Here is a 20,189-nt window from a genome sequence, read left to right as displayed (position 1 = left end):
CAGATGTGCAGTGTGTAGAGAGATGGAGATGGTGTCAGAGTGTGGAGCCTAATATGTCTGTCTGGCAGATTCTGTGGATTCGTGGCTCGGAGAAGTTCTCATAACGGCCTAGGACGGATGGAGAAGATGATGAAAAGGAAAGAACTCCGATCAGAAAAGACGTCTCCTGTGAGTCACCTGATATAACTGCACTGTAATGTATATGGTGTATAGAGCCTGTGTAGAGCTGGGGCCACCTCTATATGACTGGATGAGGTGATTTAGTATACTGGATTTGGTCAGTAACAATATGGTGGTGATGGTAGTGGTTGTGGTGTGGCAGTAATGTTTCCTCCCTATATACTGGTATTACTGGTAATATTGGTCTCAGTATACAGGATTTGGTCGGTAACAGTATGGCGGTAATAGGTAATATCTGTCTTGGTGTGTGTGTGTATATATATATATATATATATATATATATATATATACATACAGTGGTACCTTGGTTTAAGAGTAACTTCGTTTAAGAGCGTTTTGGTTTAAGAGCTCACAGTTTTTCAAAATTGTGACTTGGTTTAAGAGCATTGCTTTGGTTTAAGAACTTCCTGTATTGGGTGGGAGCGCGAGTGGAGAAGGGGCATGGCCTGCATAGCGGGGTCTACAGCACTGTACTCTAAACACCTTCCAAATCATAGCAGATCCCCTTCAGGCTGAGGCTTACATCAGGGGACAGGACTGTGGGGGTGGGGGGTAATCTCTCCATAGCTGTAACCCCTCTCTCCCCGGACAGAGAGTGCTGCATGTATGTGCCCACATCTGTCCTGCTCATTCCTTCATGCTCCCTGCAGTCTCTGTCAGCCCTACAGAATAATAAATATATTTGGGGTGTGGAACCAATTGTCTGCATTTACATGATTTCTTATAGGAAAATTTGCTTTGGTTTAAGAGTGGATTTGGATTACAAGCACGGTCCTGGAACGAATTATGCTCATAATCCAAGGTACCACTGTGTGTATATATATATATATATATATATATATATATATATATATATATATATACACACACACAACAATAGCATCACTTGGTCGTGAAAGGGGGGGGGGGGGCCCAAGTTGGCCTCTCGCACCAGGGCCCGGGAGACATTAGCTACGCCCCTGGTTGTGGTACAATAGTTAAGCACTTGGGGCCCCACTTTTACATTTTGCCCAGGGCCACACTTAGTCTAAAACCTGCCCTGCATAAGTGACCTGTATCCATCCCATAACCAGGCTTCACCCTGTAACTAAATACACAACACTTATTCTAAGGGTAAAAATCCCTTTATTAGGAAAAATCACAAATCATGTGACAAATATTCAGATGACCAGGTATTTCCTTTTTCTTGATGTTTAAGGAAAACAATTAGCCCGGCACATTGGGCAATCTGGATGTTGCAGGAGCCATGGTGTTATACATTGTTGGTGGAACACGTGGTGGCAGGGTAAAACGGTGACACGTTCTCCAGTTTCCAAGTCCTCAATACAAATGCTGCAGGACAGGCCTTCATTGTTTGCAATGGCACGAGATGGGAGACCATCGATCATCTGGGCCCTGGTGGGTTCCCTGCGCGGTGTCTCCAGCACTATAATGTTCTCAGCTGGTGGTGGGAGTTCTGGCATGGGCTGCTCGGGGCTGGGGCGCGGCCTGCGGATTGATCTCCTCCTACGCCGAGGTGGTGTCCGCCGTCTCTGTGGTGGATCATGGCGTGCCCTTTGGGGAGTTGAAGACGGTCTCCTCTGCCTTGGTGGTGTCCTGCTTCTCCTCAATGCCTCATGGCGTGGCCTTCGCTGAGACCGAGATCGGCTCCTCAGCCTTGGGGGGCTCCTCTGAGATGGTCCGTAGCGAGGCCTGCGATGCGAGGGAGACCTGCTCCTTCGCTGCGGTGGTGACCGATCCTGTCTCCTCCTTCTATCTGCAGTTTCTGTAACAATATATAAAATATTACAATAAATTCAGCACAACACCCCCACCCCCACACACTACATGGCGACTGCTGTATCCTGAGATGTCACTTACCTCTAGCTGCAGACTCTCTTGCTCCTACGCTGCGGCGCTGCCGCCGGCGGCCGCTCATCGTTTTGCTGATGAGACTCTCCTCCTATACTCTGGATGTAAATATACAACCCAATAGCCAAAAAATATAGCAAAGAAGAAAAAAAAATCCCTTCTCTGACAAGTCAAGACCTGTACAGGTAATCTGCACTAAAGAAATGACACCAAAATGGCTGCGGCGTGGGCTCTTACAGCTCTGTGTCTGTGATGTCATATTGTGATGTCATGAAGCGTCAACCACACCTAAGACATCTTTCTGTATTAGGGAGCTGGCTTTGTTGCCCTAGCAACCAATCACAGCCCATAGCAACCAATCACAGGCCATAGCAACCAATCACAACACAGATTTTATCTTTTTCCAAAAGTGCTATAGGGAAAAAAATCTAAGCTATAATTGGTTGCTAGGGGCAACGGAGAATATTTTTCTTCCCCCTATTGTCTATGGATGTGACGGACCCATAGCCATTAGTTGTCCTGTATACCTGTAGTCTATCAGCTCAGCAGTATACAGCAGGCCTTCTGTGCACGGATCTACACCTGGCCAATGTGTACATCACAGCCAAGAAAAGAACAATGCTTTATTGTAGTCCATAAAAGAATTACAGGAACACCAATAGTGCAGGGACCCCACTACAGACATTAACCCCTTAAGGACCGGGCCTGAAATGGCCTTAAGGACCGGAGCAAATTTTATGAATTTGACCAGTGTCACTTTATTCATTAATAACTTCGGGATGCTTTTACCTATCCGGCTGATTCTGAGATTGTTTTCTCGTGACATATTGTACTTCACATTTCTTGTAAATTGGAGTCGATACTTATAATGAATCTTTATGAAAAAACCCAAAATAGCGTGAAAAATTGTGAAAAAATGCATTTTTCCAACTTTAAAACTTTTCTGCTTATACAGAAAATGGTTATACCACATAAATTATATATTAAATAGCATTAGCAACATGTCTACTTTATGTTGGCGGCATTTATTAAACTATATTTCATTTTTTTTAGACAATAGGAAGCTTAAAACATTAGCAGCAAATTTCCAAATTTTCAGTAAAATTTCAAAATCAGATATTTTTAGGGAACTGTTCAGGTTTAAAGTGTATTTGAGGGGACTGTGTGTTAGAAAGCCCCACGAAGCACCCCATTTCAGAAACTGCACCCCCTAAACTCTGCAAAAGCACATCCAGAAAGTTTTTTAACCCTTTAGGGGAGTCACAGAAATAAAAGCTAAGTGTGTAAGAAATTTGAAAATTTTAATTTTCTGTGCAGAGATTTTATTGTAATCCAATATTTTTCATAATTATAAACCTATTACCAGAGAAATGCACCCCAATATTGATTGCCCCGTTTCTGCAGTTTATAGAAATACCCCATATGTGGCCCTATTGCGCTATTTGACGCAACCACAAGCCTCAGATATAAGGGAGCGCCTAGTGAATTTCAATGGCTCCGTTATTTTTGGTCATTTTTGACTGTACCACTTCAGGTTGGCAGAGGCTCTGGGGTGCCAAAACCTAAAAACACCCCTAAAGGGACACGATTTAGAAAACTACACCCCTCAAGGAATGTAACAAGGGGTGCGGTGAGCATCTGGACCCCACAGGTGCTTCACAGATTTTCCAAACAATATGGCTTGAAAAAAGACTAAAGTATTTTTTACACTAAAATGTTGTTCTAGCCTTCAATTTTTCATTTTCACAAAGAGATAAAAGGAAAAAAAAAACACAAAAGATGTAGCGCAGTTTCTCCCGAGTACGGAAATACCCCACATGTGGACATAAAGTGCCAAGCGGGCGCAGGACGAGCCTCCAAAGGGAAGGAGCGCCATTTGGCTTTTGGAAGCTGGATTTCACTGGAATGGATTTCAAGGGCCATGTCGCATTTACAGAGCCCTCGTGCTGCCAAGACACTGGAAACCCCCCACAAGTGACCCCATTCTGGAAACTACACCCCTCAAGGAATCTAACAAGGGGTGCAGTGAGCATATGGACCCCACTGGTGACGGGCACAAATGTGGAAAAATGTGACGTGAAAGTGAAAATTTTCATTTTTTCACTTTCATGGCACAAATGTGCCCGTCATCAAGGGGTCCATATCCTCACTGCACCCCTTGTTAGATTCCTTGAGGGGTGCAGTTTCCATAATGGGGTCACTTGTGGGGGGTTTCCAGTGTTTTGGCAGCACGAGGGCTCTGTAAATGCGACATGGCGTTCATCATCCATTCTAGCCAAATCCAACCTCTAAAATCCAAATGGCGCTCCTTCCCTTCGGAGGCTTGCCCTGCGCACACATGGCGCTTTATGTCCACATGTGGGGTATTTACGGACTCGGGGGAAATTGCTCTACACATTTTGTGTGTTTTTTTCTCTTTTAACCCCTTGTGAAAATGATAAATTCAAGGCTAGACCAACATTATAGTGTAAAAAATTTAATATTTCATTTTCACGCCACATTGTTCCACATTTGTGCCCGTCACCAGTGGGGTCCATATGCTCACTACACCCCTTGTTACATTCCTTGAGGGGTGTAGTTTCCATAATGGGGTCACTTGTGGGGGGTTTAACTGTCTTGGCAACACAGAGGCCTTTTGAATGCAACATGGCCCCTCGAAATCCATTCCATCCAAATCCAGCCTTCAAAAACCAAATGGCGCACCTTCCCTTTGGAGGCTTACCCTGCACCGGCATGGCGCATTATGTCCACATGTGGGGTATTTCCGTACTCAGGGGAAATTGCTCTACACATTGTGTTTTTTTTTATTTTTTAACCCCTTGTGAAAATGAAAAAATCAAGACAAGATCAATGATTTAGAGTAAAAATAAAAAAAAAATTACACTAACTGTTGGTCTAGCCTTGATTTTTTTCCATTTCCACAAGGGGTTAAAAAAGAAAATGAACACAAAACGTGTAGGGTAGTTTCCCCTGAGTACGAAAATACCCCACATGTGGACATAATTTGCCATATGGGCACAGGGCAAGTCACTAAAAGGACAGAGCGCCATTTAGAGGCTGGAATGGGGGATGTAGGCCATGTCGCAATTACAAAGCTCCTGTGCTGCCAGAACAGTAGAAACCCCCCACAAGTGACCCAATTCTGGAAACTACACCCCATAAGGAATCTAACAAGGGGTGCAGTGAGCATATGGACCCCACTAGTGATGGGCACATGTGTAGAACATGTGCCGTGAAAATAAAAAATACAATTTTTTTCATTTTCACGTCCCAAATGTGGCCGTCACCAGGGGGCCATATACCCGCTGCCCCACTTGTTAGATTCCTTATGGGGTGTAGTTTCCAGAATGGGGTCACTTGTGGGGGGTTTCTACTGTCCTGGCCGCACAGAGGCTTTGTAATTGCATCATGGCATCCTCTAATGGGAATGGCGGCCATACCTACTTAGCTGGGGAAAAGGGACAATTCTAATTTATTTGGGGGTATTAGGCCAATTATTAGTTTATAAGGTTGGAAATGACAGGTGTCCATCAAACTCAACCTGTGTTGATCCAGAGGAAGGCAAAAAACCCTCGTGAGGCAGACGACAGTAGCCTCATCACAGGGGAAAAATTCCTTCCCGACTCCATAATGGCAATCAGAATAATCCCTGGATCAACGTGACCCCTGAAATAGGAATAAGGGACAGAATTTAGATAATGTAGAACCCCAGTGACGTGTGGTGCGCCTTGGAGCGATCCAGTATGCAGAGGCCGGGGGGATCAGGACAGGTGTCACACTGGTAAATGGTGTCCTTCCTGATCCCCCTGTTACGCCACACTCTGTACTTCTTCTGGGGTCTCCCTTTCTCCAGTGTGGGGGACGTCACCTGGAGAATGTTGTCCTGGTGCGATACGGGGTCCCACATATCCAGAAGCGCTGGGTCCGCTCCATGGCTGCTAAATATTAGGACTCTATTACTGCTTCTGATATGTTCGGATCATGCCGCAAGCTACAGTAGCTCGGGCAGCGAGGGACTGGAAGAGGGGGCGCTGGTATAAAAGTTATCCCCGTACAGGTGGTGACCTTTATCCAGCAGTGGGAAGATCAGTTCCCGGACGATGTCCCCACTAACTCCGAGGATGGGGGGGAGGGGGCATCTGGGGGCTGGATTCGAGTGTCCCTTCCTTCATACACTCTAAGGGTACGTGCACACTGCGGAATCGCGACAGATAACCCTTCGTGCATTCCGCAGTTGGCACCCGCTGGCGGACTGATGCAGGCGCACGTCTCCGTCCGTGTCATAGACTCCATTCTATGCACGGGCGGATTCCGCTCTGCGTCCAACGTGTTGATGGAATGACGGATGATGGAATCCGCCCATGCATAGGATAGAGTCTATGACACGGGCGGAGACACGCCCCTGCATCAGTCCGCCGGCGGGTGCCAGCTGCGGAATGCACGAAGGGTTATCCTTCGCCATTCCGCAGTGTGCACGTACCCTAAGTCTGTAAGTGTACCCTGAGGTACTCTCACAGAGTTTGTAGAATTTCACGCCATACCGTCATCTCTTATTGGGACGGTACTGGCGGAAAAGACGTGTCTGGGGGGCAGCGTACGCTACGCTACTCCCAGACACGTCACTGGATGATGAGGAGGATGAGGATGAATGGAGGAACAAAGGACCCCCCATTCATCCTCACTGGCTGTTTCGGTGTCGGATGCAATAATAACGTATGCGTCTGATACCGAAAACACCCTGGGGGCCATCTTTATATGGGGATTGGTATATGGGGTATGTAGTGGTGTAGTGTAAAACTTTATTCAATGTAGTGTGGTGTAATGTAGTGTTTTTTTACGTGTTTTTTACAGTAAGTATACAAAAAAAACCTACGCCAAAAATGGTGTTGCTGACAAATGCCGCACTTATGTTCGGCACTTATCAGCAGACCGTGGCAGTAGGATATAAAAAAAAACCACCCTACGCCAAAAAGGAGGAGTTGCTGATTAGCAGCGCACTTTCGTGCGATGCTGATCAACACTCAGCGGCGATAGGGTGCGGAAAATAGAAAAAAAAAAATTCGGGAAAAAAATTTTTTTTTTTACTACATTCTGAACATCCCTGTAGTGGCTGATACGTGTATTACACTTATCAGCCGCTAGGGGGCAGCAGAGCGCAAGATCCGAAAATAGACGACGCTGGAGCCGGAAAAAGACGAAAAAAGACGACGCTGGAGCCGGAAGAAGCCGATCGGGACTCACGGAAGAAGCCGAAGTCCCAACAAGATGGAGAGGACGCCGGGAACCCGGAAGACGCCGATCAGGACCCCGGGACAGGTGAGTAATGTACAAATACCTGCTCTGTACCCCTCAGCTACCTAGCTGAGGGGTCCGGAGCAGGTATTTATTACTTGTGGGGACTTTGATCGCCGTGAACGGCCGGCCGACTGGCCGGCCGTTCACGGCGATCGGGACGGTGGTACCGTGACCACCATTACTTTTTACAGTAATGGCGGTCGGTGCCGTCCTCGGACAGCACCGACCGCCATTTTTTTCCGGGTCATCGGGCCACCGATGGCCCGGAAAGGTTCCGATCGCCGCTATGGGCTTATCAGCCAATAGCGGCGATCGTCTGCATGGGGGGGGGTTAACAACCCTCCATGCCGACAGGGAGAGATGGCCTGCTATGTATTATAGCAGGCTATCTCCCCCGATCGGGACCCGGCCGGCCGCGGCGCCCGTTTAAAGGGCTGACGTACCGGTACGTCATGGGTCCTTAAGTGACAGTGATCCATGACGTGCCGGTACGTCATGGGTCCTTAAGAGGTTAAACATGTTTCAAGTGTGTACACGCTCTTGATCACCTGTAGTCTCCTGCTGCCTCCATGGCTGCTGGTTGTAAAGCATTTCAGTAGTATATGGAGAGCTGCTGCCACCATTTATTCTAGATTATTGTGTATAATGTATGGACTCCTCCTCCCTGACCTCTGTATGGACTCCTCCCCTGACCTCTGTATGGACTCCTTCTTCCTGACCTCTGTATAGACTCCTCCCCTGACCTCTGTATGGACTCCCCCCTGACCTCTGTATGGACTCCCCCCTGACCTCTGTATGGACTCCCCCCTGACCTCTGTATGGACTTATCCTCCCCTGACCTCTGTATGGGCTCCTCCCTTTCCTGACCTCTGTATGGACTCCCCCCTGACCTCTGTATGGACTTATCCTCCCCTGATCTCTGTATGGACTCCTCCCTTTCCTGACCTCTCTATGGTCTCTTTCTCTCTGACCTCTGTATGGACTCCTCCTCCCTGACCTCTGTATGGACTCCTCCTCCACTGACCTCTGTATGGACTCCTCCCCTGACCTCTGTATGGACTCCTTCCTTTTGTGACCTCTGTATGGACTCCTCCCTTTCCTGACCTCTGTATGGACTCCTTCCCTCTGACCTCTGTATGGACTCCTCCCTTTCCTGACCTCTGTATGGACTCCTTCCCTCTGACCTCTGTATGGACTCCTTCTCCCCTGACCTCTGTATGGACTCCTTCCCTCTGACCTCTGTATGGACTCCTTCTCCCCTGACCTCTGTATGGACTCCTTCTCCCCTGACCTCTGTATGGACTCCTTCCCTCTGACCTCTGTATGGACTCCTTCTGCCCTGACCTCTGTATGGACTTCTTCTCCCCTGACCTCTGTATGGACTCCTTCCCTCTGACCTCTGTATGGACTCCTTCTCCCAGTCCCCTGACCTCTGTATGGACTCCTTCCCTCTGACCTCTGTATGGACTCCTTCTCTCCTGACCTCTGTATGGACTCCTTGCCTCTGACCTCTGTATGGACTCCTTCCCTCTGACCTCTGTATGGACTCCTTCTCCCCTGACTTCTGCATGGACTCCTTCCCTCTGACCTCTGTATGGACTCCTTCTTCCATGACCTCTGTATGGACTCCTTCTCCCCTGACCTCTGTATGGACTCCTCCCCTCTGACCTCTGTATGGACTCCTTCTCCCCTGACCTCTGTATGGACTACTCCCTTTCCTGATCTCTGTATGGACTCCTTCCCTCTGACCTCTGTATGGACTCCTTCCCTCTGACCTCTGTATGGACTCCTTCTCTCCGTACCTCTGTGTGTATATATATATATATATATATATATATATATACAGTGGTGCCTTGGATTACGAATATAATTCGTTTCGGGACGGCGCTTGTAATCCAAATCCACTCTTAAACCAAAGCAAATTTACCCATTAGAAGTCACTAAAATGTAGACAATTGGTTCCACACCCCCCCAAAAAATGATTTATTATTCTGAATAACATGTAGAACAGATGAAACAAACATTCAGAAACAGCAGAATATGTGATATTATAAGTTACTGTAGAGTAATGGGGAGGATAGGAAACACAAGGACTGACAGAGACTGCAGGGAGCATGAAGGAATTAGCAGGACAGATGTGGGCACAGTATAGCAGCACTGTCTGTCCGGGGAGAGAGGGGTTACAGCTATGGAGAGATTACCCCCCCCCCCCCCACAGTCCTGTCCCCTGATGTAAGCCCCAGCCTGAAGTGAATCTGCTATGATTTGGAAGGTGGGGGAGACTTCCTGGGTCAGAGTACAGTGCTGTAGACTATGCTATACAGACCATGCCCCTCCTCCACTCGTGCTCCCACTCAGTACAGGGAGCTCTTAAACCAAAACAATGCTCTTAAACCAAGTCACAATTTTGAAAAACTGTGAGCTCTTAAACCAAAACGCTCTTAAACCAAGTTACTCTTAAACCAAGATACCACTGTATATGTATATATTATTGTATACTGTATGTTAAATCAATCAGCCGTTTGGTGCCTGCACTACAGTGAGCACAGAACCAAAACCAGTTGGCTCTGTTCCCTGTAGCAGCTACTGCAGTAACCAATGTCACCGCTACACAGAGAGCAGGGCCAAATGGTTCTGGTTTGTTCCCACTGTACTGCAGGTGCTGAACAGCTGACTGACACAGTGTCTGGGGTCAGCAGCCAACCAACCAACAACCTCTTTAACTAGGACTGTGTTGTGGTACAATAGTTGAGCACTTGGGGCCCCACTTTTACATTTTGCCCAGGGCCACACTAAGTCTAAAACCTGCCCTGCATAAGTGACCTGTATCCATCCCATAACCATGCTTCACCCTGTAACTAAATACACAACACTTATTCTAAGGGTAAAAATCCCTTTATTAGGAAAAATCACAAATCATGTGACACATATTCAGATGACCAGGTATTTCCTTTTTCTTGATGTTTAAGGAAAACAATTTGCCCGGCACATTGGGCAATCTGGATGTTGCAGGAGCCATGGTGTTATACATTGTTGGTGGAACACGTGGTGGCAGGGTAAAACGGTGACACGTTCTCCAGTTTCCAAGTCCTCAATACAAATGCTGCAGGACAGGCCTTCGTTGTTTGCAATGGCACGAGATGGGAGACCATCGATCATCTGGGCCCTGGTGGGTTCCCTGCGCGGTGTCTCCAGCACTATAATGTTCTCAGCTGGTGGTGGGAGTTCTGGCAGGGGCTGCTCGGGGCTGGGGCGCGGCCTGCGGATTGATCTCCTCCTACGCCGAGGTGGTGTCCGCCGTCTCTGTGGTGGATCATGGCGTGCCCTTTGGGGAGTTGAAGACGGTCTCCTCTGCCTTGGTGGTGTCCTGCTTCTCCTCAATGCCTCATGGCGTGGCCTTCGCTGAGACCGAGATCGGCTCCTCAGCCTTGGGGGGCTTCTCTGAGATGGTCCGTAGCGAGGCCTGCGATGCGAGGGAGACCTGCTCCTTCGCTGCGGTGGTGACCGGTCCTGTCTCCTCCTTCTATCTGCAGTTTCTGTAACAATATATGAAATATTACAATAAATTCAGCACAACACCCCCACCCCCACACACTACATGGCGACTGCTGTATCCTGAGATGTCACTTACCTCTAGCTGCAGACTGTCTTGCTCCTACGCTGCGGCGCTGCCGCCGGCGGCCGCTCATCGTTTTACTGATGAGACTCTCTTCCTATCCTCTGGATGTAAATATACAACCCAATAGCCAAAAAGTATCAAAGAAGAAAAAAAATCCCTTCTCTGAGAGTCAAGACCTGTACAGGTAACCTGCACTAAAGAAATGACACCAAAATGGCTGCGGCGTGGGCTCTTACAGCTATGTGTCTGTGATGTCATATTGTGATGTCATGAAGCGTCACCCACACCTAAGACATCTTTCTGTATTAGGGAGCTGGCTTTGTTGCCCTAGCAACCAATCACAGCCCATAGCAACCAATCACAGCCCATAGCAACCAATCACAACATAGATTTTATCTTTTTCCAAAAGTGCTATAGGGAAAAAAAAACTAAGCTATAATTGGTTGCTATGGGCAACGGAGACAATTTTTCTTCCCCTATTGTCTATGGATGTATTGATGTAATGGACCCATAGCCATTAGTTGTCCTGTATACCTGTAGTCTATCAGCTCAGCAGTATACAGCAGGCCTTCTGTGCATGGATTTACACCTGGCCAATGTGTACATCACAGCCAAGAAAAGAACAATGCTTTATTGTAGTCCATAAAAGAAGTACAGGAACACCAATAGTGCAGGGACCCCACTACAGACATTAAACATGTTTCAAATGTGTACACGCTCTTGATCACCTGTAGTCTCCTGCTGCCTCCATGGCTGCTGGTTGTAAAGCATTTCAGTAGTATATGGAGGGCTGCTGCCGCCATTTGTTCCAGATTATTGTGTATAATGTATGGATCCCCCCCTGACCTCTGTATGGACTTATCCTCCCCTGACCTCTGTATGGACTCCCCCCTGACCTCTGTATGGACTTATCCTCCCCTGACCTCTGTATGGACTGCTCCCTTTCCTGACCTCTCTATGGTCTCTTTATCTCTCACCTCTGTATGGACTCCTCCTCCCTGACCTCTGTATGGACTCCTCCTCCCCTGACCTCTGTATGGACTCCTCCCCTGACCTCTGTATGGACTCCTTCCTTTTGTGACCTCTGTATGGACTCCTCCCTTTCCTAACCTCTGTATGGACTCCTTCCCTGTAACCTCTGTATGGACTCCTTCTCCCCTGACCTCTGTATGGACTCCTTACCTCTGACCTCTGTATGAACTCCTTCTCCCCTGACCTCTGTATGGACTCCTTCTCCCCCGACCTCAGTATGGACTCCTCCCCTCTGACCTCTGTATGGACTCCTTCTCCCCTGACCTCTGTATGGACTCCTTCCCTCTGACCTCTGTATGGACTACTCCCTTTCCTGATCTCTGTATGGACTCCTTCTCTCTGACCTCTGTATGGACTCCTTCCCTCTGACCTCTGTATGGACTCCTTCCCTCTGACCTCTGTATGGACTCCTTGCCTCTGACCTCTGTATGGACTCCTTCCTTCTGACCTCTGTATGTACTCCTTCTCATCTGTCCTCTGTATGGACTCCTTCTCCCCTAACCTCTGTATGGACTCCTTCCCTCTGAACTCTGTATGGACTCCTTCTCCCCTGACCTCTGTATGGACTCCTTCCCTCTGACCTCTGTATGGACTCCTTCTCCCCTGACCTCTGTATGGACTCCTTCTCCCCTGACCTCTGTATGGACTCCTCCCCTCTGACCTCTGTATGGACTTATTCTCCCCTGACCTCTGTATGGACTACTCCCTTTCCTGATCTCTGTATGGACTCCTTCCCTCTGACCTCTGTATGGACTCCTTCCCTCTGACCTCTGTATGTACTCCTTCTCCCCATACCTCTGTATGGACTCCTTCTCCCCTGACCTCTGTATGGACTCCTCCCCCTGACTTCTGTATGGACCCCTCCCCCATGACTCATGTATGTATCCTCCTCCACTCTAAGGCGGGCAAAAAAAGGCGCAGGTCCAAGAGGTAATAGTGATATAAAATATCATAAAATTTATTTAAAAAATTATGCCAGCGACACAACGCGTTTCGAGACCGGTCCGGTCTCTTTATCAAGTGTCTAATACCATAATAATACAAAAGCACATATATATAGAGAGAAAAAAAAATTAGGGGTGGAACCACCACTGCTTACATCATCATAGGGAGGATCAAGCAAGGGTTAACCCTTACCCTCCAAAAACATAATATGCTATACCATAAATAACTCCCTCATGTATATAAATCCACTTGGGGGCTCAGTTCACACGTTGTAACAGTGCGGCTGTATTTGCGGCTGTAATTGTGCGGCGGTATTTTTGGTGGTTCGTGTGTATGCTTGGAAGTATAGGATATGCGGCTGCACAGTGCACACTATCTCTGAATCTACGGCCCTATCGTAAACGGACCCGTAAACAATGAACAAGACCATTGTTTGCGGCTGGACATGCGGCCGTGGATTGACAGGCGGTCCGTACGGAGTACTTCAAAAATAGCCGGCAATGATGCCGAATGCCGATGCCTCTAATAGTTAATATATTAAATTAATCAAACACATTTTATTTGTAATCAAGACACTTTCGTTGATCAATAATTTATTTCTAACGAATCCATCATTTTGCAATTAAATATACTGTTAAAATAAATAGATATATAAATAAATGTATATTTATCTATATATTTATTTTTTGACAGTATATTGAATTGCACAATGATGGATTCGTTAGAATTAAATTATTGACCAACGAAACTGAATTTATTTCCACGAAAATGTGTTTTATTCATTAAATATTAATTAGTACAGGAAGCTCTATAAGCCGGTAATTCATATTCCCGGCAATAGAGCATTCTGTACTAATCATCACTTTACTTTAATGAAAACATCAAATGTTTCTTCTAATTATGTTATGACAATAACATTATTAGAAGAAACATTTAGAATTATATGTGCGCTCAGCTGATTGGCTAATCGGCTGAGCACACATATAAAGAGCCGGTCCGCAGCACAGTGACTTCATTGTGCTGCGGACCAGCGAAGAGGACACATCAGGGTGAGTATAGAGCTCTCCCCACCCCCTCCCCAGCACTGTACCCCTCCCAGCAAGGAAGGGGGGGTCAGTTAACCCCTTCCTTGCTGGGATGGGTGCAGTCTGACATCAGTCTGGCCCCCAGGGGGTTAAGGGGGATGCAATACATCCTCCCTTAACCCCTTGGGGGTCAGAATGTAAGCAGCGATCTGTAAAGATGCTGCATACTGTAAGGAGCACTACACCGCTCACAATGATGGGTGTTGTGCTCCTGTTTGTGTGTTTTTTGTGTGTTTCTCCCTTTTTGTTTTTCAGATATCGGTATCCTGGGGATTACGTCGGATTCCATGGATTACGTCGATGACCAGTGGTTGTTCTTTTAATTTTTTTAATAAAATGGTCAATGAGAGGTGTGGGGGTGTTTTTATTTGAATAAAAAAAATTTTAAACTTGTGTCTTGTCTTTATTTCTTTACTTTTTAGACTTAGTAGTGGAAGCCGTCTAATAGACGGAATCCATTACTAAGTCGGGGCCTAGTGTTAGCCGGTATAAAATGGCTAACACTAACCCCCTATTATTACCCCAGTACCCAATGCCACCAGGGGTACTGGGAAGAGCCAGTGCCAGGTGCCAGTGGTCCCGGAGCATCAATATTGGCGCTCCTGGATCGGGCGGCAGCAGGCTGGTAAGATTTAGGCTGGGGAGGGCCTAAACCAATGGCTCTTCCCACCCTGGTGTTACCAGGCTGCTGTCGTTTGGTTTTTAACCCGGCTGGTTATAAAAATAGGGGGGACCCTATGCGTTTTTTTTTTAAATAAATAAATAATTAAAAAACAACGCATAGGGTCCCCCCTATTTTTATAACCAGCCGGGTTAAAAACCAAACGACAGCAGCCTGGTAACACCAGGGTGGGAAGAGCCATTGGTTTAGGCCCTCCCCAGCCTAAATCTTACCAGCCTGCTGCCGCCCGGTCCAGGAGCGCCAATATTGACGCTCCGGGACCACTGGCACCCGGCTCTTCCCAGTACCCCTGGTGGCATTGGGTACTGGGGTAATAATAGGGGGTTAGTGTTAGCCATTTTATACCGGCTAACACTAGGCCCCAACTTAGTAATGGATTCCGTCTATTAGACGGCTTCCACTACAAAGTCTAAAAAGTAAAGAAATAAAGACAAGACACAAGTTTAAATTTTTTTTATTCAAATAAAAACACCCCCACACCCCTCATTGACCATTTTATTAAAAAAATTCAAAGAACAACCGCTGGTCATCGACGTAGTCCATGGAATCCGACGTAATCCCCAGGATACCGATATCTGAAAAACAAAAAGGGAGAAACACACAAAAAACACACAAACAGGAGCACAACACCCATCATTGTGAGCGGTGTTGTGCACCTTACAGTATGCAGCATCTTTACAGATCGCTGCTTACAGTCTGGCCCCCAAGGGGTTAAGGGAGGATGTATTGCATCCCCCTTAACCCCTTGGGGGCCAGACTGATGTCAGACTGCACCCATCCCAGCAAGGAAGGGGTTAACTGACCCCCCCTTCCTTGCTGGGAGGGGTGCAGTGCTGGGGAGGGGGTGGGGAGAGCTCTATACTCACCCCGATGTGTCCTCTTCACTGGTCCGCAGCACAATGAAGTGACTGTACTGCGGACCGGCTTATTATATGTGCGCTCAGCCGAACAGCCAATCAGCTGAGCGCACATATAATTCTAAATGTTTCTTCTAATAATGCTATTGTCATAACATAATTAGAAGAAACATTTGATGTTTTCTTTAAAGTAAAGTGATGATTAGTACAGAAAGCTCTATTGCCGGCATATGAATTAACGGCTTATGGAGCTTCCTGTACTAATTAATATTTAATTAAGAAAACACATTTTCGTTTAAATAAATACAGTTTCTTTGTTCAATAATTTAATTCTAACGAATCCATCATTGTGCAATTAAATATACTGTCAAAAAATAATTATATATATAAATATACATTTATTTATATATATATTTATTTTAACAGTATATTTAATTGCAAAATGATGGAATCGTTTACATTTAATTATTGAACAATAAAAGGGACTTTATTAGACAGAAAATGTGTTTTATTATTTTAATAGATTAACCATGAGAGACATCGGCTATAGTGCAGAGGATCGCAAACCCCGGTAATAGCGATTCCTTTAAACTGTTTCCCTGCTTTCCCAGATGCATCCAGAGGTGTTTCCATCACTTTCTTAACATTTTATTTGTTATTTTTAGTTGATCCAGATTTCCAAGTAAATGACCGTATGTTTTGAGCCGCATGTCTATTTTTTCCCACGGCCGGAGTTTCACCCGCACATTTACAGCCGCATAAAAAATACAGCCGCACAGTTACAGCGTGTGAACCCAGCCTAAGGGTGCGTTCACACCTACAGGATCTGCAGCAGATTTGATGCTGTGTTCAGTTATTTAAATGAAATCTGCTGCAGAAAATCAGCTGCAGATCCTGTAGGTGTGAGCACACCATAAAAATGCACATATTTGTATCATTATAATCTCGGACATAATTGACGATAACTGTGGAGGAGGATACTGACTGTCTTTAATCCCTGTGGGGATTAGTTGGTAGTGGCTGCAGTTCATTCACATGCTATCAGTAAGAGTTGTGCCTTATATCAGCACAACCTACTCAGGTGAGAGTTCTATGTGCTTACTTTCACCACTTCAGCCCTGTCTGAGTTACGCTATGGAGCGCTGTCTTATATTTTGTTTCTATGACTCATGTATGACTCTAAAGGTGTTAAATGCAATTTGGGAACAATTGGAAATGCAAACAGAATCTACAGAATAATTGTCAAAGACAATGAAATATCCAGTAATGTCCCTGCTGTTTCTGTGCTCTGGACACACAGACCAGGGGTGGGGGTCTGTAACTAGTCATCGAGATCTGCTTTTCTTTCAAATTAACTGATGTCAGATAATTATATAGGTTTATAATTTACTTTTATTGAAAAATCTCAAGTCTTCCAGCACTTATCAGCTGCTGTATGTGCTACTGGAAGTGGTGTATTCTTTCCAGTCTGACACAGTGCTCTCTGCTGCCACCTTTGTCCATGTCAGGAACTGTCCAGAGCAGTAGCAAAACGCAATAGAAACCTCTCTTGCTCTCCAGACTGGAAAGAATACAACTTTCTGCAGGACATACAGCAGCTGATAAGTACTGGAAGACTGAAATTTTTTTTAATAGAAGTAAATTACAAATTTCTGGCACCAGTTGATTTAAAAGAAACCATTTTTTTGTGAACAACCCCTTTAATAGGGGAAATTATACTTTAGGGCAGTTGAGGAGGTATAATTCTGCTAACCCTGTACAGTCCATATATAACAAAAATTCCTTAGGGTAGCTTCACACGTACTGGATTCGAATTCGTGATACTCGAATCTTGGTACTGTCACGTCAATAGGGTTACATACCCGCAGCGGAATTTTCATTACGCTGCAAGTAACTCGGCCCCTTTATGGATGGCCTTCTGATGTGTATGGAATGAATGGGCAGCAACTTATCAAAACTTATTGGGGGGCATTTATTAAGTCCAGCGTTTTTTACGCCGGACTTATAAATGCCCCCGCAGCTCCGGCGCTACGGAGATTTATGTAGAGGCGGATTGCCTCTACATAAATCCCGTGTGCGCCGGTGCGCACTGCCGAAAACCTACGCCAGCTGAGGACTGGAGTAGGTTTTCGGCGTACATGTGGGCGGAACGGATGGTAAATCGCGCGGACTCTGAGTGCGCACCCTTCGTTCCGCCCACTACACGCCCCCTTTCCGCCCCCCTGGCGTACTCGGCGGAAAGTGCCGATTTGCGAATATTTTATTCGCAAATCAGCCATTTGCGAATAAAAAAATACGCAAATCGGCACTTTCCGCCGAAAATCATCCGTTCGCCAGATGATACATGTGGCCCATTATGTTTCAGCGGAATACCCCATTAAGGGAGTGCGAAAATACCATATTAGCATACAGGAGTATGCTAGTACATTATAACTATATAAATAAAGTTATTAAATAGTCATCTTTTATAAAAATAAATAAAAAAAGTTGATACAAAAAAAAATAATAAAGTAAAAACAAAGCATGAAAAAATAACCGAATTTGGCACAGAAGTAAAAAATCATGACAGGCAGGGGGGTGGGGGAAAATAAGAAAGAAGTTATAATCTCCTGTCCCGTTACCTGTGTAGAGCCCCTTCCCACTCCGGGACCCCACCGTCTGTCTTCTGAGCCCCCCACCCGTAGTGGGACACCGCTGCAGTCACTGATTGGCTGAACAGACTAAATCCCACCGGTCTGTGACGTGGAACCCAGGTCATGATGTACCCGAGAGCAGATGACAACAGGTGGGGTCCGGGAGCTCTATGATGCTGCACAGCGCGGGCACTGGGAGAGGTAAGCATAATGTAATCTGATTAAATAGACTTACAATGGAGCCCCTCTCATTCTATGAGTCGGGCAAGTCGAGGAGTGAAGCACACAGCTGCACTCTTCTCTCTGCTATATCTAGCGCTCGGTAGTGGTGTTGGCATGGAGATCCCGACCGATAAAACAGACATATCTGTGTGACATGCTTAACATTTTTTTTTTAAACAGGAACATTAAGGGCCTGTTCACACTGAGCAATTTCAAGTGGAGCCAGCACTGTGGACGCTGCTTGAAATTCTGCCCGTCCCATTGTTTCAATAGGATTTCTTGTGCGCCTCTGCTCTCTGCTCAAAGAATTACCATGTCAAACAAATGGGACAGGCTTTAGCTTTGGCTGTCCAGGCATGATGGGAATTGTAGTTTTGTGACAGGTAGAGGGCCTGAGTCTGACACCTGTATTCTAGAACAAAGCTGCCATGGTTTTGTTAGCCTAGATAAACCCTTTGATGATAACCCAATTCAATCTTTTCAAGAGGTAGGAAGCCATTAAAGGGGTTATCCAGAGCTACAAAAACATGTCAAAGACAGCACCACTCTTGTCTCCAGCTTGGGTGGGGTTTTCTTGCTCAGTTCCATTGAAGTGAATGGAGGTTAATTGCAAACCGCACCTGAACTGGAGACAAGAGTCGTGTTATCTCTGAAAGAAAGTGGCCATGTTTTTGTAGTACTGGATAACCCCTTTAATAATAGGTATAACGGCTACCATACACCACAATCCCAATGTCAAACCCTTTTTTCCCCTTCTATGACAGCCCCGTCTCCTTCCCACCACCCCTTGACCTTCACCACCCCCTCACTCCACCACCGTAAAGAATGACACACAACCACCGTTTGGCTAATAATGGCCACAGAAGCCAATATTTATTAACAAAGATGAACATACAAGTTATCAACAATATAAACCGGATTAAATTACTATTAAATTACTATTAACGGTTATAATGGACTAACATAACCATCGAGGGAGGTCCTTGTAGCTACTTAGATCTGACGCCCACACTAAAACCATCAATAAACTATGTTAACTATGTTTGCCCCCAGCCGCCCTGCCCGACTCGGTGACACCAAGCCAAATATGGCTACCAAGCCAACCACCAACTCTCCGGTGATACACCTTACTTGAGAGTCCACATGCGCCAGACTGCCATTTAAATTAACTTCCAGAAATGAGGAGGAGAGTCATACCCAGGATGATCCCCCCATCCCCACGCCAATTTATCTCCAACTACAATGACCCCCTCCCGTCTGGCTGCAGTGACACCTGCACCAGACCGAAACAACCCTTCGATCTGCCATGACCCCCCCATAACCGCAAGTACTACACATACAGAAAAAAGGGGAGGGAGGGTGGGACTGATACCGATTCTTCCCGCTGAGTTGGCGCCCAGACCCCAGGTACTTTTATAAACTAAGCTCCACCCCCCCTAATGTCCTTACGTACGCCTCCTTAAATCCCCAGTAATGCGGGCCTCCTCACATGCCTGAGGCCCTGCTCCGGCCCTCCTTTTCAACCAAACTACATAAACTTCTACCTTCCATATCAGCAATCCACTAGGAGTCCACATCTGCCGCTTATTTATAATAAATAAGTACAAATCAGCCTGCCAGAGAACTTCTGCCGGGAGCACCTGTCATGCGGAGGCAGTCCCATTTCCAGGATGCACAGTTCCCTGGCAGGTCCACCTCAGCTGGAAGGCTGAATAATGATGTGGACACCAGTCTCCTCAGAACACAATCTATCTTTACATACAGTCTTCCACTGAAGGTTAAACCTTC

This window comes from Dendropsophus ebraccatus, chromosome 2, assembly GCF_027789765.1.
Source record: "Dendropsophus ebraccatus isolate aDenEbr1 chromosome 2, aDenEbr1.pat, whole genome shotgun sequence".
Lineage (NCBI taxonomy): Eukaryota > Metazoa > Chordata > Amphibia > Anura > Hylidae > Dendropsophus > Dendropsophus ebraccatus.
Note: the sequence above shows the minus strand (reverse complement) of the source record.